The following is a 25,630-nucleotide window of genomic DNA, read 5'->3' on the forward strand; positions in this document are numbered from 1 at the left end:
CAAGCCCAGTTGTAAGTAAGCTATTAAGACTCGACTGTACGCTTTGTTCGTGTTTTCCTCCGAAACAATAAGTTCCGTTGGAGCAGCCTTTCAACGTCTCTCTCTGTCTCTCGCGACCAAAGTTGACCCACACAACAAAGTAAAGCTATTTTTCGGCTACGAGCCCAACACGGAACCGTATTAGTCAGAGGTCCCTTTACTACGGTTCGGAGCCGCAGACCTTCAGTAAGAGTAATAAATCACAGCAATAGTACATTCACGTAGTTGTAAACAGCATGATAATATATTAAGTAATCCAAAGTATTCAAAATACGTTACTCTCATCGAGTAATGTCACGGAATACGTTACAGAATACATTTTGGGGCATGTATTCTGCAATCTGTAATGGAATACATTTTAAAAGTAACCTTCCCAACACTGATTGTATGTAATATTATTTGGTGGCTGTTATGTACAACCTGAACAGAACTTTATTCAGCACCTGACATTGTTTAGAATTGTGCTGTAGAAATAAAAATTTGACTTGACTTAACCTCTGCTTTACTTCAACGATTAGTTAAGATTCCACTAGAAGGGATGAAATATTAGAAGATTTCAAATAGCAGGGCTACTGCCGCATATTTTTGTGAACAGTTTAAATTGAAACATTCTTGTTGAAACAATTGACACATTTCTTTTCCTTTTTTTGCATCATTTTATGCAAACATTAAATATGACTTCTTTGAAGAGCTTCTTTTGTGAAACTGGTTTGAAGACATTTTGCTCTAAACGTTTAGGCCCCTTGGGGAGTTGCTAGGTAGGCCCATTCAATACTCCCCAAGGGGGGAGTGTTGGAAATTATCTCAGTTTATGAATGGGCTCTGACAACACACCTTGCCATGCTTTATTACTGTCAACACACAGTTAATTAGCTAGTGACTAGCTTGCGAGCAAACAAGATAAAGCATGTAAATAAATCAACAGGACCCCCGCCGCGATTTATTTAATCCTCATCGACCACCTTCCTGTGTGTGTCTGAGTTTATCTGCGTTTGTGTGTTTCTGTTGCTGCAGGGAACTTTGTCTTAATTGTCTTTTCTGTCAAACTGTTCAGAGCAAAAGAGTAAAGAATTAAACAGACATTTAATTAGCTGGGACAGACTCTGTTTTGCACATGAAAAGCTTTTGCAATGAGCACATGGTGAGATCAGACAGAGTGCACATGTACACAGTTAAACACTACCACATGAAAACAGAGGTAAATCAAAAAAGGGATAATTACCATTCAAACATCCTGTTTCATTAAACTGATAATAACAGAAAATAAATTTCAAACTCTCGATGGTTAACTCATGGTACATGGCTACATTGAAAAGCAGTGTTTGATGAGGCTGAACTTGATTAAATCTTTCAGAAGTGATCTCATTTCCACACACGTGGATGACGGCTTGTGAAACCTCAGGACACAGATCCCTGAGTGTCCAGGTTTCATTCTTTTCATTTTCTTACTCTGACAAAGAATGGCATTTAAAGTCCATCCATCCAACTAGGCCAAACTCAGGGTGACATCAGGATAAGCCCCCTGCCCCCACTGCGCAGGACACTGAAGCCAGATGGGATATAATCCCTCTAGTATGTTCTGGTTATGCCTCAGGGTCTCTGCCCACATTGATGTGACCAGCAAACAGGCCCCAACATGCTGATAATAGCATTATAATAGCATTACTCCAAGTTTCATCTAACATCACACTTAGATTAGTAAAACACATCCACATCTATAAAAAAGCCTCTGTGTAGTTTGCTTAGCATTTGGCAATTTTGCTACAAAATTATGCAACCAAATTATGACCAAATGCACTGCTGCCATTAAGAAATGTGTTTGTATGCTGGATATATTTAATGATAGCAGATATTAGCTAAATACTTGTAAATTGCTTCAGTGTGGTGAGATGTTCTGAAGTTGGATGCAGACATTAATCTGTGTCAACGGAGCACAAAGTTTTCAAACCTTATGAAGCTAATTATTAAGTTACCAAATCCAGACTATGGTCTTCCTTCTAATCATGTTCTTCCTGTTAATCATCTGCCTTTTTGGTTTGTTCCCTACTTTACTTTGATAGTTGTTTTCCTTATGTGATTTGTTTTCTTGTTTTTAATTCCTGTCTCCCTTCATTTTTCTCTGATTGTCCTCACCCGTGTATGATTACTTTCACGTTTCCATTTCTTATCCCCAATCAGCCACCCGTATGAACACTTGTGTTGTGCTGCTCTGTTGTCCAGAAGATACCGTAGCTCCTCATGTTTGTGTTTAATTGTGAACATAAGCCACAATGAAAGTTTTCTTTGTGTCAAGATCACCCACATTCCACATATTTACCTCAACAGACTAAACAGTAGAGTTTTGTGTTGGACACACTCTTAGGAGACCAATCCTGATGTTGTTGTGGTGCTGGTTATTTTAAACGGTTTCAGTGTTTGAATTGTGAGGCTTTGTGCTCTAAAGCAAAGCTGATCCCAGTCAATATAGCAGTAATTTTCTCAAGGCCTATATTCAGGTGTTACAAAAATGTGGGGGGTTTTCTATAGGCAGTGAATCTTAGAAAATAAGAATCAATACTGTTATCTGAATGGATTTTTCCATCCACAGTTTAGACCAGCTAACACATCCATAAGCTCCAAGATGCAACATTGTCTAATGCAACATCATGAAAGCAGTAACAGTTTCCAGTGGATGTGAGCATGAATACTTCTAAAGAAATTATATGAGCAGTGAATGCTTTTATTTAATACACATTACATCAGCTGAAGACTCAGCCCTCATGCACCATATGACATAATACTTAACTTCTTAATGAAAAACTGTTAACAATGAACAGTGAGGCTTTAGCTTTAGTACCAATAACAGCGGAAAAGATGTTTTTAAGTCAATGAGGGAAATTATGTCTGTGCTGGAGACTGAGCTTTTTCGCAATACAATGTAAAGCAGTAAGTGAGTGCAAAAATACATATAGAATTGGTAAAAGTATATTTGTATAAAAATATAGTTTCAATATATACGTTCAAAATACAATTTGAAGTTATTTAAAGGAAGAGTAAGGTGAAGGGATAAAGAGGGCAGCTTTGGCAGATGCAACACTGTTTTTTTCATATTTCAGTAGAATCAACAACAAGACAGAAATTTAAGTTAAAGGTCAACATATGCATATATGTGTCTGAGTTATAGATTGTGTCACTTACCCGTTATAGAGCACATGTACGCTATAACAGGTATGTGACATAACAGCACTGAGATGGCTACACGTGTGAGAAGGCAGCTGATGAGTTTCATCTTCAGTGGACTTGGAAAGAAACGTGAGTTTTCCTCCCCTGAGAAACAAACGTGCTCAGTCCAAATTACAACATTCTGCCTCAGTGTGTCATCATAAGCCCTAATTACTCAACATTAATTATATGCTGCTCTCAGGACTCAGGAGAAAAGTGTTTAGAAGTGAACGTCCACAACTATCGACTAGCTTAAATAAGAGTGTTTGATTCTCTCTTGATTATTTTGCAATAAGTTGCAATAATGTAAGGTTTGGTTCACGACTTTAAAAGACGTGCCTTTTTTTGAATATCTGTTGTTATAGAGATTATCATTGAAATTAAAAGGTAGTATAGACACTGGAATAAGTTCACAAGACACTTTCACTTATGTTGCAATGTTGACAAAATTAGCATTTTTTGAGGCAATTAATGTTGTCACCTCACAGGAAGAATGTGACATTGCTAATCACTGTGGCTGGCCAGTGAATCCACCGGCCGGGACCTTTCTTTGCGGAGTTTGCGTGTTCTCTCTGTGCCTGCATCGCCTCTACCTGGGAACTCAGAGTTTCTCCCAAAGACCTGTTTCTTAGGCCCGATTGATTCCAAATTGGCCCTCGTGTGATTGGGAATAGTTGTCTGTCTCTCTGTGTCAGTCCTGCAGTGCAACCCCAATTTGCACATCTCATAAACTCATAATTTATTCACAATAGAACATAGCTAATGTATGAAATGTTTATGATGTGAAAATTTGTCATTTTAACAATACTGCTCAGTAGTCCTGGTTTTTCTTAGGCATTTATTTCATTTTATAATGTCAATTGTTTTCAGTTGGTAAAAAGTCTGCACTGCAATCAGGGCTGGCTCTTCTATTATGAAGCCACACTGTTGTAATAGATGCAGTATGCAGTTTAGCATTGTCTTGCTGAAATATGCAAGGGCTTTCCTGACAAAGGTGTCATCTAGATTTGAGCACATGTTGCTCTAAAACCTGTATATACCTTTCAGCACTGATGGTGACTTTTCAGAAGCGCAAGCTGCCAATTCCATAGTCACTGGTGTACCCACATACAATAAGAGATGCAGGTTTTGAACTGAGCGCTGACAACAAGCTTGATGGCCTTTTTAGTTCAGAGAATGCGGTGTCCATTTTTTCCCTAAAAACATTTTAAAATTTAAATTCATCTGACCACAGAACAGTTTTCCACTTTGCCTCAGTTCACTTGGAGCTGTGGCAATTAAAAGATGACAGCTTATTCTGTATCATGTTTACATGTGGTGTTTTCTTCATTTGATAGAGGTTTAACCTGCATTTGTGGCTAGCATAGCACTATGCTCATAGTGATTTCTGGTATTCCTGAGCCCATGCAGCGATTTCAATGACAGAATTATGTCTATTTTTAATGTAGTGCCACCTGAGAGCCTGAAAATCAAATGTATTCAACAGTGATTCCCAGCCTTATCCCCACGCACAGAGATTTCTCCAGATTTTGACAATGTACTAAATCTGTTGAGATATTCAAAGTCTTCACAAAATGTTATATTGAGTAACATTATTCTAACGTTATTCCACTAATTTTTTTTCTTTTGCATTTTTGTGTTGGGGTTTTTTTGCAGAAAAAACTCTGTCTTTCTAAGACGCTTTTTGTAAATCAGTAAAACTAACTATCCCTCCATCCATCTTCTTCCGCTTTATCCGGGGCCGGGTCGCGGGGGCAGCAGCCTAAGCAGAGAAGCCCAGACCTCCCTTTCCCGAGCCACCTCCTCTAGCTTATCTGGGGGAACACCAAGGTGTTCCCAGGCCAGCCGAGAGATGTAATCTCTCCAGCGTGTCCTGGGTCTGCCCCGGGGCCTCCTCCCGGTGGGACATGCCCGGAACACCTCACCCAGGAGGCGCCCAGGAGGCATCCTTGTCACATGCCTGAACCACCTCAGCTGGTTCCTTTCGCTGTGGAAGAGCCCATCCTGGATGGCTGAACTTCTCACCCTATCTCTAAGGGAGAGGCCAGCCACCCTTCGGAGGAAGCTCATTTCCGCCGCTTGTATCCGCAATCTCGTTCTTTCGGTCACTACCCACAGCTCGTGGCCATAGGTGAGGGTAGGGACGTAGATCGACCATTAAATTGAGAGCTTCGCTTTTATGCTCAGCTCTCTCTTCACCACGACGGACCGGTGCAGCACCAATCCGTCTGTCGATCACCCTCAAGTATCCTTGAGAGGATAAAGAGCTGGTCCAATGTTCCGTGACCAGGACAAAAACTGCATTAATAATAATAGTAATAATACATTTTATTTATAGGTGCCTTTCAGACCCTCAAGGTCACCTTACAGTAACACGTAAACAATATCATAAAAAACATAAGAAAAATGCATATATAGCAAACATGGTAGATAAAATTTAGACATAAACAGTCATAAAAGTATAAAAGCAAATATAAAAACTGAGCAAGGTAAAAATGCAATTCTAAATACATGAGTTTTGAGTAGTGATTTAAAAGTGGTGAGACAGTGTGTGGTCCGTAGAGCAAGTGGAAGTGCATTCCAAAGTCTCGGGGCAAAACAACTAAAGGCTCTGAGTCCCACGGTAGTCAGGCGAGCAGGTGGAACTGACATAAGGGAAGCTGAAGAAGAGCGGAGTGTACAAAGGGGTGAGTATGTATGGAGAAGATCGGATAGATATGGAGGAGCAAGGTTATGAAGCGCTTTGAAAGTGAGAAGCAGGATCTTGAAATTGACACGGAGGTGAATTGGGAGCCAGTGGAGCTTTTTAAGAACAGGTGTTATATGTTCAGTGGCTCTAGTTCTGGAAATAATACGAGCAGCTGTATTTTGAACCAATTGCAATTTATGGAGGGATTTATGAGGTAGACCATAGAGAAGAGAATTACAGTAATCCAGACAAGATGTGACAAGAGCATTGACAAGTATGGCGGTACTATGTGGTGTGAGGGAGGGATGAAGACGGTTAATATTACGGAGATGAAAGTAGGGAATTGTTCCTCCTGTATCTGAGGTGTGTAGAGGCGTGTCAACCAGGACAGCCCTACAACGTCCAGAGCCTTCAGGAACTCGGGGCGGACCTCATCCACACCAGGGGCTCTGCCACCAAGGAGTTATTTAACTGCCTCAGTGACCTCGCCCCCGGAAATTGGATGGGTCATCCCCCTTATCCTCAGACTCTGCTTCCTTCTCGGTAGACATGTCAGTGGGATTAAGGAGGTCCTCGAAGTATGCGGTCGTGGCTCAAGAGTTGGGAGTTCGTCTTGTAATCGGAAGGTTGCCGGTTCGAGCCCGGCTTGGACAGTCTCGGTCGTTGTGTCCTTGGGCAAGACACTTCACCCGTTGCCTACTGGTGGTGGTCAGAGGGCCCGGTGGCGCCAGTGTCCGGCAGCCTCGCCTCTGTCAGTGCGCCCCAGGGTGGCTGTGGCTACAATGTAGCTTGTCATCACCAGTGTGTGAATGTGTGTGTGAATGGGTGGATGACTGGATATGTAAAGCGCTTTGGGGTCCTTAGTACGGTGGCCCTGAGAGGCCAAACGGACTGCAACTTCAGAAAACACTTGCAAAAAGAAAAATGCTGCAAAAAGAAAAACGCTGCAAAAAGAAAAACACTTGCAAAAAGAAAAATGCTGCAAAAAGAAAAACGCTGCAAAAGCACACAAAGCACAACGGAAATAGGAAAAAAGACAACGGAAATGTTTCTGGGGAGACAATAACCGGACGGACCAGTTGCACGAACCAAAACCTGCTAACAAGTGCACTGGGATTGGGAGACACTTCAAAGAAGCGGAGCGGCCAACAGTGTTGGTCAAGTTATTTGAAAAAAGTAATCAGTAACTAATTTACGATTACTTCCCCCAAAAAGTAATCCCGTTACTTTACTGATTACTTATTGTTAGAAGATTTTCTACATTATACATTATAACCAAATCTTCATAATACAATATAACCAAGTGTGCCTTATATTTTGTGTGTTCATATATTTTCACATAACCAAGCTTAGTGTTAAAGAAGAGCATAATGCATTCCTTTCCTCAGTGTGTGATGTCAGATAAGCATGATATACTTCTGCATTGTTATTTTCAGTGTATGTGTGCAGGTCAGATAAGCTGAGATAATGCCTGACCTCTCCCCTTTCAGTTAAAAGAGGAAGTACTATGTAACTTACTTTCACTATAAATAAAGCAAGCAAGCCTGCGCTCGATGTGTGTGTCTTCTCAGAGGCATTCACCCGTGCGCACATGTTTTAAATACTCTCTGAGTCGGTCTGCAGTTGTCTCATTTCTCTTATCTGTGTTTGAACTAATGTCAACCCCTGACACTTATTTTCAAAAGTAATTAATTACTTAGTTACTTAGTTACTTTTTAAAAACACGATTTACAACCTGAAGAGGTGATAAAGCGATAGATCTTTCAGCCCAATTCTACTTTTTCTACATAATCCATCATACAAAATGTAATCAAATGGAAAAGTCTCTTTTTTTAAACTTGTTTTATCAGTTTTAATCATTTAACTTTATGCATCAAGCAAAAATTTAATTATATGCAACATTCTCTGACTTGAATAAATTAGTTTAACATTTAAAGCTATTTTCTGCACATTCCAGCACATAAAACAAAATATTTTTTGTGTTTACACTCAGTCTTTCAAATAGATGCAAGTAAAACACAGCAGAAAATAAATAAAGTCAAAGACTCAGCGGTCCTGTTGCTCTATTTTCACCTGTAAAGCAGGACTGCGGTAGGCGGAGGTTTACCCTGGTGCAGGTGTGCCGCGGTCAGTTGAAGAATCCGCGAGTTTCTCTGTGAATTTCCCATTACGTCGTTGCGCACTCGGAGCTTGCTCGGAAGTTTAGGGGTTTTTTTCGCTGTAAAAAGACGTTTTCTTCCCACGCACAACGGACACTAATGTTTTTGTCACTTTTTATGGAATCAAACTCAAAGTAAGGTCAGTACTTCACGCTTTAAACGCTGCACGCTCATACTCTCTCCCACAATCGATATGTGATCCATTGTTGATCTGCACACAGCTGTTGTCACTAACGGCGCACTTGCTTACGTCACTGTCATGAGACATTCTTGCAAAAAATCACGGTTTTAGTAACGCAGTAACGCAGCGTTCCTACGGGAAAGTAACGGTAATCTAATTACCGTTTTTGCAATAGTAATCCCTTACTTTACTCGTTACTTGAAAAAAGTAATCTGATTACATTAACGCGTTACAAGTAACACGTTACTGCCCATCTCTGGCGGCCAAAGAGTAAACTTTCAAAAGTAAGTTCTGAATATTATGTCACTTATTTATGTGCAAATGTTTAATAATGAGGAACATTAAAACATTACTGTTGGCCACATGCCGGCAAAGTTATGTGACATTAGCGATTTTTGTACTTTCAGCATTTACTTTGTTTTAAAGCCTTTACTTTATACGCCGTTAGATAGTCGACCTTAATCTTATAGAGAATGTGATGATTTTGTGGATAATTAAAGTCAGTCATATATCCACAAACACAACAGGCTGAAAGTCAGTGATGCTGCTCAGTTTGCAGTCCTGAATATCACGGCACAAGCAGGATTCACTGCACTGTTAATGTTAGCTATGTTATATTGCTGCCTCTGTTCGGTGGTGTTGAGCCAAACGGACTTTAACGTGTGTTTGAACGAGCTGACGGTTCACTCGTTAAGCTGAAAGAAAGATGCTTTAATCACAAGAGTCACACATGTGTCCACTGCACCATCTGGGAACTCCTCTTGTTTAGCACTCGTAATAACACAAACACTAAATCCTCCTGTTTGTAGCAGTGTATACACCTGAGACTGTCACCTGTCTGTCTATCCTGCACTCTCTCTCTGTTTCTTTCTCCCTGATTGTGGAATAAAAGTATGAACATTTATTTATAAGTTACACTTGTGTTTGAATCCTGCAGCTTATCACACATTTGATTTCCATGTGTGACAACTGCAAGTATCCAGAGTGAGGACAGACTGAGGGACCCACTGCTGCACATCATCTGTGAGACCCTTGATGATCCACCAGGACAAACTCAGCAGTGTGTGAGGAAGAGGAGGAGGAAGAGCCAGCAGCAGCTGACAGATGGAGAGAATAGACAGACTGTTCCCTGTTTGTGAAGGACTGCTAGAAAAGTTTAACATAACTAATTGTCTGTCCTGAATCAGTCTCATTAGGTAATGTTCAAATAATTTTATCATTCCAGTGTTTTCAGTGTGGGAGAAAGTACTCAGGGCCTTCAAGTTACACACTATGAAAGGCAGAAACAAGTTTAATGTTCAGAAACCTAAAGTATGTATCAGCAGCAGAATGGAACTAAAAATAAATGTTTGTTTCAGTTCTATGAAGCTTTGAGTATTTTGGATTAGTAGTACTGCTGTGTTTGTTGCATCATATTGCTGTAATTGTTTATATGCTTTATATATTCTGAGCTAAGTTGATCTATAGTGTTACATCATATTCTATAATGATGTTATGTGTTTGGATACTTTCTGCCCAGTTTGACCCATTTAGCAGAAGTCAGCCTGTTTAAGGCTCTGATATCTATTCTGTATGACTTAAAGCAGTTATGACGTGGTCTGATTTTCTCACCCAATAAAGGAATATTTCATATATCAGTCAACTCTTCATTTTATCAGAAACAGTTTTCACAGCTCGTACATTTTCTTTTTACACATATATGTAAGCATTGAGCCAAATTTAGTAATGCCAACATATTAAAAGAACAATATTTGTCTCTTATATATAATACATCTACAGTATACACTGTCACAGATACTTGTGTTTAAGTGAAGATTTAAGGTGATAGGAAATATAAATAAATGCAACTTCAATCTTTACTGAAGCTCAGTGTTTGGCACAGAGTTCAAGCTCACTGCTGTAATAACTAATAAGGATTAATATAATATTGGCCATATTATATTTACATTACCAAAGTGAGATGACTTTAGTCTCATGAACAACATGAGCTAATTGTTATTTACTAGCTAATCTTAAATGACTGTTCAGTACAGAAATGAAGCCCAACAATCATGTTTTACAGTCCTGTGGTCTCAGCCTCAGATACTTATCAAATCACACAGAGCTCATGTAGAAACAAATGTACAAAATATGTTCTCCTTCATTTCTGTCAAACAAAGCTGTATGAAACGTTTCCAGCTGTTAGTATCATGGTTGCTAGGCAACCTGGGCAGCGCAACGGAGGCTAGACCGTCCCATCTCACAAGCCTACAAGCCTTGTACTTCCGGCCTCAGCAGTCTTTGAGTACGCGGCCCTTGAGGACCGTTAAGGCTGTGTACTTTAAGGCTGTGTACTTTAAGGCTGCAGACCCTGAATTGGGAAACAGTCCCTGAATTGGGATACAGCCATACATACATGTTTTGGTTCGTCCAACTGGTCCGTCCGGTTATTGTCTCCCCAGAAACATTTCCGTTGTCTTTTTTCCTATTTCCGTTGTGCTTTGTGTGCTTTTGCAGCATTTTTGTTTTTGCAGCATTTTTGTTTTTGCAGCATTTTTCTTTTTGCAGCATTTTTCTTTTTGCAGCATTTTTCTTTTTGCAGCATTTTTGTTTTTGCAGCATTTTTCTTTTTGCAAGTGTTTTTCTTTTTGCAGCATTTTTCTTTTTGCAAGTGTTTTTCTTTTTGCAGCATTTTTTCTTTTTTCAGCGTTTTTCTTTTTGCAGCATTTTTCTTTTTGCAAGTGTTTTCTGAAGTTGCAGTCCGTTTGGCCTCTCAGGGCCACCGTACCTTAGGGACTAGTAGAGCGCTATATAAATACAGGCCATTTACCATTCCTTCCACTACTCGACCATTTTCTCAGTCGAAGTCAGCAGCGCTCCGCCAGCACTGTACACAGCGCAGGTAGAGCACCGCTTTGCCCTCCTGAGACGCCTGACGGTTTGCGGCAAACCGTAACATTTAACTAGCTAGTTTTACTAACTAGTAAATTTTACTTGTTAAATGTTACATTTAACTAGTTAGTTTTATTTACTAGTTAGTTTTATTAACTAGTTAAATGTTACTTTAGCTTTCTCTTTTTAGCATCACTCACTTTTCCAACCTGTGCTGCTTCTGTCCCAACATTTTTAGAGATGGATGGACATTTTATTCTTGCATTTGAACATTTTATACAAGTTTAGAGTGTTTTTGTTTGTTTTTCCTGTTTTTTTTTTTTGACATTTTTTAATTAATAATAAAATCATTTTGGTTTGTTAGCCTATATATTTGAATGCATCTCAGAGATTTGGCTTGGTGGGGAGATTATTTTTCATGTAGAATAAAATTTGAAATTGAGATAATTTTGTTAAACATATTTTGTCTCTCTTTCTTCGTGACTTTGTTTATGGCACTTGCAGACTGCTCTGCTCACTTGGCTTATGTTCTTATACAGTATTTTTAGAGCTTCTTTTATGTTCTACTATCATTATTCTGGTGACTGTTGGAACATATGATCCACGGCAGATTCTCGTGTTAACAGACAATGAAGCGTTATCTCATCTTTTTTGGCAGAATTTTGCCTCCGGGTTTTCTATGTAAATAAAGTGTGTTATATAAGATATCAGCCATTGTATTTGCCCTAAATGACTTCAGAGGCTGCATTCATCTCATGCCCCCTCTCCTCTCATCTCGCTATACAGTATCTCTGTTTATCTGTTAACCTATTCACTACCCTCCACCCATGATCATATTTTTGTTTTTGTTTTTCACATCTATACCTTTTGCCCTGTGGTTTCATATCTGGGAAGCAGAACCTTATAATGGGTCTGCCCTTTTGTTTGCATCTGTTTCACTTTGTTCCATCTGGTCATGCGAGCGAGCAGGAGAAGGAGGATGTTGGATGATTTGAACGCTTGCCTGCTGCTCTGTTTTTATTCAGGCTGCTTTGTGCTTCGCTCTACGGCTCAGAGACACAAAAAGAAAAATCTCCTCCATCTCGAGCAGTTGAGCACAAATGGATGAGCACAACAGAGGATATTTTCCACATGGGACGTTGTATCTCAGCTGACTTTCAGTCACATTCTGCTTACATCCCTTCCTTATCCCCACTTCTATCAAGAGAGGAATTAGAGAGTATTTTTGCGTAGCCTCATCAATCAATGCTACCACAAAACCAGCATCTGAAGACTTTTTAGCTGTTGTATAAGACTTGTTACACCCGCCCTACTTTGCAGTGTAAAATGTGAGCTCAGGATATTAAAGCTCAAACTGTGTCCACAGCCTGTCAGAAGTCCTTATCTCTAAAAGGAAAGAACCCCAGAGCACCATAAAACAGAATTTCCTAAGCCATGTTTGATCTGCTTAACCTTTTCCGCCTTTTGTTCTTAGTTGGTTTTTATTTGGTCTCGGCACTTAAGAAGTTGACATAAAGGGATGCTGGAAGATGCTGTAGTGCTATACATTCATAGCTTTTGAGAAATTCCTTTAAAAAGGCATTTGAATTAGTTTTCTATATGAAGGCTTTATGTTGAAGGTTCACTCCTGCACCACCACCTGCAAGACTGCAATTTGTAAAAGAAGGCTACATGCATCTAAGTCAGCTTGTCTGCAGGTATCTGACCAAAAGAGAAAAGTTTACTTGACAAGAGAAATTCACAAATGCTGTGTTTACTTGTTGTTATCAGTACTGTAGTTGTGTGATGATTTGCAGCTGAATTATTATTACGGCTTTTCAGAGATATCTGTCCATATATTCCTGCCTGCTCTGCTTTTGACCTACCACCTCTTCTCACAAAGACGTCTACTACTATTCTTCAAATTCCTCTTCTGAAATGTTTGGCTAATGTTTGTGCATGGTCTTAAAGTGTAGCGATATGAATACAAGGGCTACAAGTGGTGTGTTAAAGCAGTTATTTAGCATTTATTAAGAAATATATGTTGTGTATCTTGTGTATGCAGCTTCAGCAGGCACAAGGTCCACCAAGTAACTGTGCAAGCAGCAGAAATAACATATAGCAAATCAGCATTAAGTTGTTAATTGTGCAGCTAGAATAACTACAATTTCCTCTTACCTGCCTCACTAAAGACTCAACTCTTTCCAGCCTTGGCAGCAGATTGTCATTGGAACTGCTCCTTTTTACAGACTGGTAAGTGCACACACATAACTGGGCATTGGGATAACAACCACTGGTAAATTTTAATCCATGTTCTTGATTTGCTTTATGAAATGTTTTCATTGTGTTCTTTCTCATGATTAGTGGATAGTTAGCCACACAATAAAACTGAGACATGTTCCTGCACGCTAATAAACCATTCTTTTTGCTACCTTGTCACTACTGTCTTACATGTTACTTTATCTATCGCTTGCTCATTGTTCTTGTACACCTGTATTCCATTCTGTTCTTTTGTCCAGTACATGTTTAGATTATCGCTAGACAACATCTTTATGAGATATTTAGGGCGGAGAGCAATAACCTCAGTTTTGTCTGAATTTAGAAGCAGGAAATTAGAGGAAGTCCAGGATTTTATGCCTTTAAAACATTCTTGCATTTTAACTAATTGATTTGCATCATCTAGCGTCATGGATAGATAAAGCTGGGTATCATCTGCATAGCAGATTTCTTTTTATATAGCAAGGGTATTTTATAATTGTATGTATAATGCATAATGTGTTGATGTGATCATGTTGGTTGTAGCTGTTAACTTTATTTGTATTTGGACTTTCAGTGTAGTGTAGTGATTTACACATGTGCCAGGTTTGAGCCCATGAGGAGACACAAATCTCTTCAGGGTTGTGTGAGCTGGTTGCACCGAAAGAAAATATTTATAATGAGAGGCTGGGATAAGCATATTTGTTGGGCATTTGTGCCTAAAAAGTGAGTAAAACGAAGATGGTGAATTAACTAAGCAATTAATCAAGTAATCCTTGGTTGGCATAAAATGATGGATTATGAGGGCAACGCAGCACTTCCCTCAGAGATTAATCTGGACCAATGTGATTTTTTATTTTATTTTAAGTGTCATAGTTACAGTGTTGTTCTTTATGTCACTTGCACATTACATAAACGTAATAAACAATGCATCCTTTAGAGGCCTCTATTATGATTTTGAATTTTTAGAATATAACAGTGCTCAATTTTTACACTTGGGGACCATTTGATTCTGAATGTGTGGGGGCCGGGATGGTGTAGAACCCAGCTGCTCTTGCAGTGTTATTTCAGTAGATGGTACAAAACCTGATGAGGTGAAAGAACAAACAGCCCGGCCTGTAATGACTTCAGCTGTATTTTCATCTGTTGCTTGATAAGGCTGTTTACTGCATGAATCATGAACTCACTCTGCTGAAGTATAAAACAATGAACCGAACAAAAATATGGAGGCTGCTGAAATAATATCACACAGTCAGGACCGAAAACATAGGCAAGAAAGACAACAGCCATAAGTGTTCCCTGAATGGGAATCATTACAAATCACAATATTATCACTATGCTGCTGTAAAGACATGCACTATTCTAGTTACACCCTTTCCAGTAGCTATTAAACGTAACATCCAATTGGGTCTGGCTCACAGTCTGTGTTTTAGTACATCCCAGAGGAGCTGGACAGGGTTAAGTTCAAGGTTCTGGGAAAACTATGAATTTTTACAAGGTTTGTGTTCTTTAAACACAGGAACAAAGGATAATGTGGGGAGCTACAGTTTATTGCAGAAGAGTGAATGCCCAGTCAAATGGTTCAAATCTGCATGGACTAAAAAGTCTGTAAACTGGTTTATAGCCAAGAAAAAAAACCTGCATTAGGTTCATTAATGTGTTTGTCCAAACATCTAATCTTCTTTTATTAACTACAGTAGCAGAGAAAAAAAAGGAAAATTCTATGTTCTATGTAATTTTTTTCAAAAATATTATGCATCAAAGGCTCATTCTTTACTTAGGCCTGTTTTTAAGCTAGCTGTTTTCTAGCTGTATTCCTACGGATTCCTACGAATCTGAATCTGAAGTACTTTAAACCTGCATTCTTTCTAATGGCACACAGGGGGCGCCATTAGACCATAAGAGTCATTGTGAAAATGGACACCAGCTTCATTTCACTGGGATTGCAGACAACACTTTGCTCATGAGTTTATTGTTTGAGTCACACGTTTCAAGTCTTATTTTACAAAACACGGATTTTGGAATTCATTTGAGTCAGAAAGAAAGAAGAAAAGCACAACAGTACCATTGGTACTGTTTCAATGTGAAGTACCCCATGATTTCTCTGTCAATGCTCAGCTCGAGGCTTCAAAGCAGGACTTAATTAAGACCTAAAGATTGGGTCGCTATCAGAAAAGAAAGCTAGTCCAGATTCCAGATCTTGCAGCTCCTCCTTGGAGATCCTGGGAAATGCCAGGCTGGATGAATTATATTATCTCTTTATCCCACTCGGGATCTACTCCTGGGTCTCCAACCGCATCCTTCCAATCTAAAGAAGCATGAGCTTGACTCTAAACTTAATGTATGAGCTTTTCACCTTGTCTTGAAGGGTGAATCGAGACATCCTAAAGAAGAAACTCATTTCTTGTATTCACACTCTCATTCCTTTAGTTTGCTCCTCAAAGTTCATGAACACAGGGGAGCATTGGAAAGAAGATCAAAGGTTTGCCTTTGCCTCTGCTTCCTGTTCAGCATTCTGCTAGCTTTCCCACATTACCATGAACGCAAATCTACCTGGAGAATTTCACGCTCCATTCTCACTTGCATTGTAATGCTTTATAGCTAACCATTTATTTATTTATTTATTTATTTATTTATTTATTTATATGTTTACTTGTAATTCTTAAGCGTGGTTTTATTTTTGTATTGTTACCTCCCTGTCCTTCATAATCAGCATATTTAGCTGTATCAGAATCAGTATATAATAACACCCCTAATAGTTAGCATGAGTGGGAATGGTTAATACATATTAACAAAAAATAAATAAATAAAAATATTAGTGACATTTGATATTACATCAGACTTCTATTACCAAAACTAGACAGTAAATAAAAAAAGAATTCCCTTTTTTAGCTTTATAGTTTTTCCGTCATTGAATTATGTAACATGCACAAGATCTGGAGTCAGTGCTTGGTTTGGCAGAGAATCACAGGGGAATCCACAGGAGAAACACAGCCTAATCTTTTAAGTAAATCTCATTCTACACAGCTGCCCATCCAAGACAAGCGGGCAAAATCCAGTGGCTTTGATACAGAAGTGCTTGTTTTTCTTTCTACCAGAGACCTTCTAAGAGGTGAACTTTTTAAATCAGAAACACAGGAACCAAACGCTGCAAGTGATGAATGAATAGCGGCGTTAAAGTCTGCAAAGCAAGAGGAAAGACATCAACAAGCCCAAAAGCCCAGTGGGAGGGAGGGATGAGAGGGAGAAAATGAGCATTTGAAGCTAAAATGTAAAAAAAAAAAAAAAAATCTATATGATATTAAATTATCCAGACAGCAGAGGTTGGACTGAGACAGGAGCAGGAGCAGAAGTTGGCAAACTGGAGAACCTGGCAAGCATTCATTGACTTGAAGCTGGAAAATTCTGTTCCCACAGAGCCTGTTTTTCACTATTGTCTCTATTTACCAAATGACCAGTGACTAGTGTTTTAGCACCAACAAGCACTGATTACCAACCAACTGAATTGGAAAGAAGGCTGGCCTTTTATGCTAAGAAGAGACACTGCTTCCATTTGAGAAGTTGTTTGAGTGTGTGGACAGCTTTGTTAGTCCACACTGAACAGAAACACACCTAAATCATTTAAACACACATGCTTCTACAGACAACGTCTTTTGATATCAGTCAGCACAGGCTGATTGACGAATGATATGTACTTGCCCTGGGGTGATCAGTTTGTTCCATAAATTCTGATTTATTATGAGGTAGGAAACAGTATATGGGAAATGTGATTTAAAAATGAAGACAGAGAATACAGAGAAAGCAATCATTTGAAAATCTCATAAACCCAGATTTTATTCACAATAGAACCTAGAAAGCATATCGGATGTTTAAAATGAGACATTTCACTATTTCATAAAAAAATATTAGCTCATTTTGAACAACATGCAGTAACAAAAGGCTGGAAAATAAGAATTGTTAAAATGTAACATTTTGCAAATAATACATTCACTGGCGACATGCGAGTAACATGATTGGATATTAAAAAACAAGAGCATCTTAGAGAGGTCGCGTTTCAGAATAATGTTGCTCAACATAAAATCCTAAAACTTTGAATATCATATACGTAATATCATCTAATACTGACAAAGCCAAAAAACAGTATTGGATGCCTGTGATCTTTAGGCACTCAGAAGGCAGTTGATTAAAAACAGGTATGATTCTGTCATTGAAATCCCTGCGTGGGCTCAGTTCACTGTGCTGTCCACAAATGCAGGTTACAGTTCTGAAGAAGAAGCCATACCGGAACATAATCCAGAAATGCTGCATTCCTGTCTGGGCCAAAGCTCATTTAAAATGGACTGAAGCAAAATGGAAAACTGTTCTGTGGACGGACGATTGAACGTGGAAAACTTCACTGAGTGCATCTTCCAGACTAAAGAAGAGAAGGGATATCCAACTTATTATCAGCCTGCATCTCTGATGGCATGGCAGTGCATCATCAGTGCCTATAGAACTGGCAGCTCATACATCTGATAAAAGGTTTATTCAGGTTTTAGAGCAACAAGTGCTCCCATATAGATCCTACCTCAGGAAAAAGCCTTGCCCATTTCAGCAAGACAGCGGCAAACTGCAGATTGTATTCACAGATAAATAAGACCCAGGACTGCTGAGCAGCTAGAATCCTGTTGGATAAGAACGGGACAATATTTCTCTCCCAGAAGTCCGGCAGCTGCTCTCCTCAATCCCCAGATGTTACCTCTTTCTTAATTGTTTATAAATTTTCTTTGTTCTATAGTAAATAAAACTAGCGTCAATGGGATTTGCAAATCATTGCATTCTGTTTTTATTTATTACACTGAATCTCTTCTTTTTGGAATTGGGGTCAAAAGGCAAGAGTGAATGCCAGATGGTATGGCTAATTCCTCCTTTGCAGGATTTAGAACCAGGAGAAGTTAAACTAAGTTTTCTAAAAGTCCATCAGGAATGGATTTAAGTTCAGCAAGAGAGGTTGATCCAGGGCTGCAGCCCAATTTAACTCTTAGCAAGCTCATAATTATTTTGATTTTAGCTTAGTATACAATACAACTAATAATTTCACAAATCAAGCCTATCCTTACCTCTGGCAGTCCATATAGTGACACTCAGCCACAATCCCAGGAGATCAGCTGATCTCAATGCCAACCTGAATCAGCTGATACTCAATGAATGCACTATTTGTGGTGCCTACTCTTCTGCACATCTGCAAACCACTTTGGAACCCACCTTCACCACAGCTCCTCTGTTCATGCTGTATTTGACTTAGTGAATGTCATATCTGTGGTCTTGCTGCTTGCTCAGGTGCCAGAACAGAGCCATACCACCAAAAACACATGACTTCAGATGTAAACCATAATCTTTACTTTCAATAAACTGTTCACGAATCAAATCTTAATGATATCAGACTGATGGTATGCTTCATGTTGTCTCCATGTGCAACTGCCTTTCACAGTTATATCTCTATCCTAATCCTCTGAATGATGTTGTATAACTTGTGTTTTGACCACCACAGCAGGACCACAGTATGTAATCCATTTACTGCAGTCCAAATACATGTTTCATAATAATGCTTTACATGTGAGGCAATGTTACAGATAATGACAAAGCTTTGGTTTTACTCAGCCAAAAGTAATTATTTAATTTCCCTACTAACCATTCACCTTCTGTAGTAGAAACTTTTTCCCTATCTTCTTCCTGATGCCGTCTGTCCTTTTTTCCTTTATTTACGAATGTCACAGCAGATGATGTCGGTGGCACTTAATAATGATTATGGAAATGCATGAAGACACCCTTATTGAATGTCAATGGAAAACCAACAGTTAGGTATTTGTGTAATGACAGCGGCCATTGAATGCTGTTTAATGAATGAATTCGTGAGTCCTCTGAGAACTTTCCCATAAAGCTTAGTTTCTTCAGGAAAGCCTTGTTTCCCTTCTCTACAGGGTAGTTACTAAGTAGTCTTTCATTATTTGAATATGGCAAACAGCCACTGAGTTCTTTCTGGGGAAGTCACAACAAGTAATTTAACTGTTAGTTAATGAATGAGGGATTGTGGTTTGTGCCACATAAAACTGACTTTTTTGTCTTTGTTTTACAGAAGTAAGGCTACCTCATGATGCATTGTTAAAGTATTTCAAAATTTGGGCCATGGTAACTCATCATTATCTGTAGTTCCCTGCAATTTTGTGTTGCTCAGGAACCACTTAATATGAATTCATTAATTATCAGGTTGTTTCGTATTCATTCGTCATGTGTTTCTTAGTAACTGCTCATTTTTTCCGTATCATGTTTTCAAATTCCTGGCACACACAGTCTCAAAACATAATGAAATATGGATATAAGCTCTGAAGATTCAAGTATATGGCAGCATGCTGGAGAAATTAATGCAGTTTGTAGAATAACAGCTAGAAACTGACACTGATTAGTATTTAAATCTTTATAATCTATCCAGTAGCTGTCAAGAGATCTCAGTCTGGACATAACAACAGACTGCAATCATGTCCCTACTTAAAGTATACGAGGTCAAACAACACTAGTTATGCTCTTTTTGCAACTCCAAGTGATGTCAAAATGAGAAAGTAATGTGACTTCTAACGAACCCACATTAGGTCTCGGAGGAATTGCACTTTACTGCTGCTAACTGAGCACACTGGCCTTCGAACACAATGGCCAAAGAATAAAATGACAACTACTTCTATTTATATAAGTTCCTTGTCTAGTGTTCAGGCTTGCCAATTAGTCAAGTTTCTCTCTCGAGGATGCTGCCAGTTCTGTGCTTCCTAAACTTTTAACACTTGGTCACTTTGAAATATTGACATTTTCCAATGGCAAGTTTTCCAATGCTTCTTTTTGTAGTGAAGAACAGCAAAAGAGTTCCAATGCAGTCTAACAAACCACACTTTCACCTTCACTTTGAAATAAAGTTATATTACAAAACACAGTCAATCTCTGAAGGGAGAGTAAACATAGTCCCTGAATGTCTCCAAAGAAATCTCTAAAACTTGGTGGAAACATCTGTTAAAAGGAAACAACAGTTATTTTTCTGTTTTAGGTGATGTATGACTCTACATCTTCAACTATCATGGGTGCAAATTCTAGTCAAGTGAAACCCAAGTTATTCAAGCTCTTTAAAGCATTAAAGAGGAGTGTCAGGAGGGTTTTATAAGGTGTGAGAGCACTTCAGTCTGTCAAGTATATTTTGACAGCTCATCTCCAGGGACCGTGTGACAAAAACAAGGCATGGAAGAGGGGAGAAGCAAACCAGCACTGCACAGTAAGAACTGTATTTGCCCCCTGTGGTTTTATGTAAAATGGATGAGAAACAAGCTCTGTGTCCACAGTGTTCACACAGCCACAATGTTATGTTAATCCTCAATTTCCCAAGACACTTGGGGTGTTTGTTTTAGCCAAATAGATTTGTAGAGCAAAACTGGATCTCTAAATCATCACCTGGCCACTTGCCAACATGACCAGACAAGACAGGCACACCAGCCAACGCCACAAAGTATTAGCATTTGGCTGGTAAGCTGATATGCACGTGGCATGTTTAACATACTCCCTAATAAGATATATGGCTATGCTTCCTGTCTGAGTAATATAACCGTATATTTGAAGAGAAACCTGACTGCTTCAGCAAGGCTCATTCAAGGAATGCAATTTCAAAACAGTGTAAAAAGTGAAGAAACGTATTTTTGCTCCACAAAGCTTCCGGAGGCCTTTTTAAAGACAAAGCATTTTCATGTTGGGTACATCCGACTCTCCCAAAATCAAGGCAAATAACAGCTATGCTGGCATCTCTGTGAGACACCATGCTGTGAGTGTCAACACATATACAGTGACAGTGTGAGCATGCCTAGGCTGCCATGGACTGAGTCCCTGAGCACAGACAAGAAAAAGGCCAAACTCCTCTATGCAGCAGGACAGCAGGATTAAAAAAAACGAAAATAAAACAATGGAGAGTGATTTAAAGAGAGCTTTAGTCTCTTTGTAGTTACGGTCCAGCTTGCTCTGTCTCATATGCTTCTGTGGTTGCATTATCCCTGCTGTAGTCAATTTGAATGTTGCTGTTTTGTGTCTTTGTACTTGTCATGTTACGTCTCTTTGTAGTGGTTTTTTACCTCTGTAATCACTTTTGTTTATGTGTCTTTTGACGTATCTCTCTGTAGTCATGTTGACTTTTTATTGCTATTATGCATCGTTCTGAAGTTTTTAAGTGTCTAATTGTTGTCATTTTCTGTCTCATAGTAGCTGACTTGGCCAGTATACTATTTACCATGCTTACTTAGGCCACTGTCACACGGGCCTAGGGACCAAATGGTGAACCCTGGTAACTTTATCCCCCAGTTGGCTACAAATCGTTGGTGGAAGTCAATATGAAGTGATTGCTAAAGCCACATTTGCACAGCCCTAGACACTGGTCAGTGATATCTTGGTAACTACCAGTCACTAGAGCAAAGTACAGTGTCCTCAACCACTACGCTAGGGGTTGTGAATGGTTGCTGGCAGTTGCAAGCAAGAAATTGGTTGTAACGAGGTATACAGTGCTGTATCAAAAACTTCCTTCCCTTTGTGTCTGGTTGTCACAGTAACCTATAGTTTGCATGGAAGCTCCTGAATACCTGCCAAATGGTAGTAAGCTGTAAAAAGTGAAACAGATCCGTTCACTTGCTGCAACTTTATAGGTGAATGTTCGCCATCTCCATTTGTATTCCACTTATTCAAGTTTTAGCACATCTCGGAGAATAAATGTAGAGTATTCAAGGAGAAATTCATGTCTTTCCCAGTGTATGTATAGAAAACCTCTGCACCTTCTCAGATTGTAGACTGAAATTCAGGTGGAGCAGGTGCTAGCTAGATGAGTTTTCTGCAACACATTTAATTGATGAAAGGTCTAACTTGCCAAAAGTAATTAAGTAGCCCACATTTTTAACTTGAGCTGGCTTCTTTCACTTCTACACTTTCTCTAATTAATTGCACCGTTTTAGCTGTTAGAAGTTTATGACTCAGCACAGGAGGTTTGGCTGGAATGGTAATTTGGCACTTGCGCAATAAATTTTTGCCCAAGGGCCTCTCAACTGGTTCAGCTTTATCAGTGATCTCACTTATTATTATGCATAAAATGTGGGCTCTCCTAGCTTCATTACTGACCCCATTACAAATATAATCTTGACAAGTTCAGCAGCACAAACTCATCCGTGACCTCGTTAATAACCATCCATAACCTCGCCACTTGATTTCGCCTATAATCTTCTTTTTGACATCAATAATAACCTCTTAAAATCTCACTCATGGTTACTATCACATTTCATAAGATCACTTGTAATATCATCATTATGCCTTCTCACCCTGAAACAAAGCTGCGTTTGCTCAGTGAATCGGTAAACAAATCACAATCACTGCAACGGTGTAACAACATGAGAAAATAATTGCTTTGTGTGTGTTTGTTTTGCATCAGTGTGGCTAATGAGTTCCTTTGTCTTCTCATTAAAGACCAGGGAAGGCGAGTAATAGGCACTGGAGGTCGTTCTTTTGGAAGCACTCTTCCTTTTGACTAATTTGCTGCACTTCTTCTCACGCAAATGAATTTGCTACTTAGGGCTTAAAGCTTCTTATGTGAGCAGCAGCTCGTGACATTTACAGAGACACAGGGAAGCTCAAGGAAGATGAGAATGGATCAGCAGGAAATGGGCAACAGTGAAGGACGGTGGAAGGTGGGTGTATGTGTGTATGTCTTGGAGAGGTTATCTGGGTATGGTGGGACAGTGAGAGGCAAATCAACAAAGAAAATGAAGGAGGGCAGAGGAAACTCTCAGCTTCCTGCGGCATTAATCAGCAGCACATGAACCACCAGAAATGACAGCAGAGCTTACATACAATGGAGAGAGAGGCCATCTCTACTTACCCCAAATATGAAAGCTTGATTGGGCCATTGGACTTCTTTTTTTGTGACAATCATCCCTCCCTCATCCTTTATGTGGTCTCCATTTTTCTTTAAAGGCACTTCTAGAGACACCCAGAGGCTGTGCTAAATGGCAGTCTCTGAATTCTGAATAACCTCATTTTGGGTTATGAGACAATAGGAGCTGGGAGTAGACAACAGGCATGCAGCCACTGTGAGTTTCACTGTGGTCATTTCACATCTCGACATCTTTATTTGGCTGTGCCACAGTGATTTGGTGCTATATTAATAAAGCTGAACTGAATTAAATTGAACTGAATCTGACCTAACAGTACTATGGCTTTATGTGATTGCTGGTAGTATATACATTGTTCAGGCACAAAATTATAACCACCTGCCTAATATTGTGTTGGTCCCCATGTTGCTTGTTCCATTGAAAAAGTTGTGAGTTGGGGCCTCCAAGGATCGGAATTATTTGTCAAGCACACCCCACAGATGCTTAAATTAGATTTGAGATCTCAAATGGATGGTGGTGGATGTCATATAACATCCACACGGATGGAAGAACCCAAGGTTTCCCAGTAGAGCATTGCCCAAAGCCTCACACTGCCTCCACCTGCTTTCTTTTGTCCCATAGTACATAATGGTGCCAGGTGTCCTCCAAATAAGTGATGCGCATGCACCCAGCCTTCCATATGATATAAAGGAAAACATGATTTATCGGCTCACCCTTTTCCATTCCTTCGTGGTCCAATTCTGATGCTCACGTGCCCATTGTCATGGACAAGGGTTAGCATGGGGACCCTGAATGTTCTGCAGCAATGCAGACCAGTTAGTGTGCATCACTGAACCTTAGCAGGCCATGACCCACTGGTTATCACTGTTCCTTCCTTGGACCACTGTTGATAGATACTAACCACTGCAGACCAGGAACCCCCCACAAGAGCTGCAGTTTTGAAGATGCTCTGACCCAGTCATCTAACTGTCACAATGTGGCCTATTTCTCCTGCTTCTAACACATCACCCCTCACCATCAATGTTCACTTATCTCAGCCACTAGCAGGTGCCATGGTGAAGAGATAATAAGTGTTATCTACTGCACCTGTCAGTGATTAACATGTTATACCTGATTTAAAGAAAACAACTTTCTGTTTCCAGAACAGTTTTAAAGTAACAAATAAGTAAAGGAGTCTGAAGAAAAGCTTTGGGAACTTAGAAGCTCACTCTTCAGTAATTATTGCAGCTTTGTAGCAGCTAAGATTTGTTCAGTTCTTGTTTGGGAGGATTTTTGCCTTTTCTTCCTTCCTGCAAAAGGTTTGTAGTTCTTTTAAATTTCTTGGTTGCTTTGCATGTGCAGCTGTCTTGAAATAAAGCCTCAGATTTCTAAAATTTTGATCAGGGTGACTATGAGGGCCATAGTAAAACCTTCAGCTTCCACCTATGGATTATAGAAAATATTTTAATTTAATCTTTAGTTTTATTTATTATTTATTTTACTGTTCACTGATATTTAATGAAATTCATTCTTGCTCACTCATACTGTTACTGGTTGGAACAGATATATAAGTGTGACTGATCAGCCCTATATTTAACAATTCTGCATTGTTTTTTTCCCCACATTTTTCTCATGGCTTTCAGTAAGTTCTCTTTTAACTATATTAGTCCACAATACTTGTTTCCAAAATGCATCTTCAAGCAACTTAAAGAAGTCCAGACACTTTTCTTTCCAAGCTCAGACCAGCTACATTTTTGTTTTGTTCTTATAGCATTCTCTTGGAAAATGGGGATCTGTTAGATTTGAAAACTGCAATACTTTCCTGATGACTACTGTGTGACCAAGCACAACAAGTAAATCTGACACAACTTGGTAATAGTTGGTCATTTCTATTAAAGAGTCCCCCAAACTTCTGAATCACATTCTTCGTATTTACTGTCACTCTCCCTTTTTTTTTCTAAAAAAAAAGAAAGTTTTTAATCTATAACTTTATGCCTTTTAAAGATCACTTCATGCTGTGTTCATCACAGTAACAGAAATCTGAAGACGTCCAAACTTCTGCATGCTGCCGTATTTTTGTGAAACAGTGATTTGAAGGACTGCAGTAACTTGGTCTCTGCACCACCTCTGTGTGCCCCTTTCTTGTCGTGCTGAAGTAGCACTTGGAGTAAACACTTCACTCACAACAACAGCACCAAACACCTCCATCACTGCTGCTCTCCATCTGTCCTCAAGCCACAGCCATGCATGAATTCTAACATGCACAGACTGGGATTGCCTCATAAGACATATTTTCAAGAGCAGTTCTCTAAAAACCAAATATAAGTTTTTCAAAATGCAAAGA

The 25,630-nt window shown here is 39.3% G+C and overlaps 1 protein-coding gene across 1 annotated transcript in view; it reads right to left on the minus strand.

Moving 5' to 3' along the window:
* The window catches only part of htr2aa (5-hydroxytryptamine (serotonin) receptor 2A, genome duplicate a), a 93,707-nt gene that overhangs the window by 65,636 nt on the left and 2,441 nt on the right, over positions 1–25,630 (minus strand). The gene's annotated exons all lie outside the window — the stretch shown is intronic.

This window comes from Simochromis diagramma, unplaced genomic scaffold (genome assembly GCF_900408965.1).
Source record: "Simochromis diagramma unplaced genomic scaffold, fSimDia1.1 OVJJ01000322.1, whole genome shotgun sequence".
NCBI lineage: Eukaryota > Metazoa > Chordata > Actinopteri > Cichliformes > Cichlidae > Simochromis > Simochromis diagramma.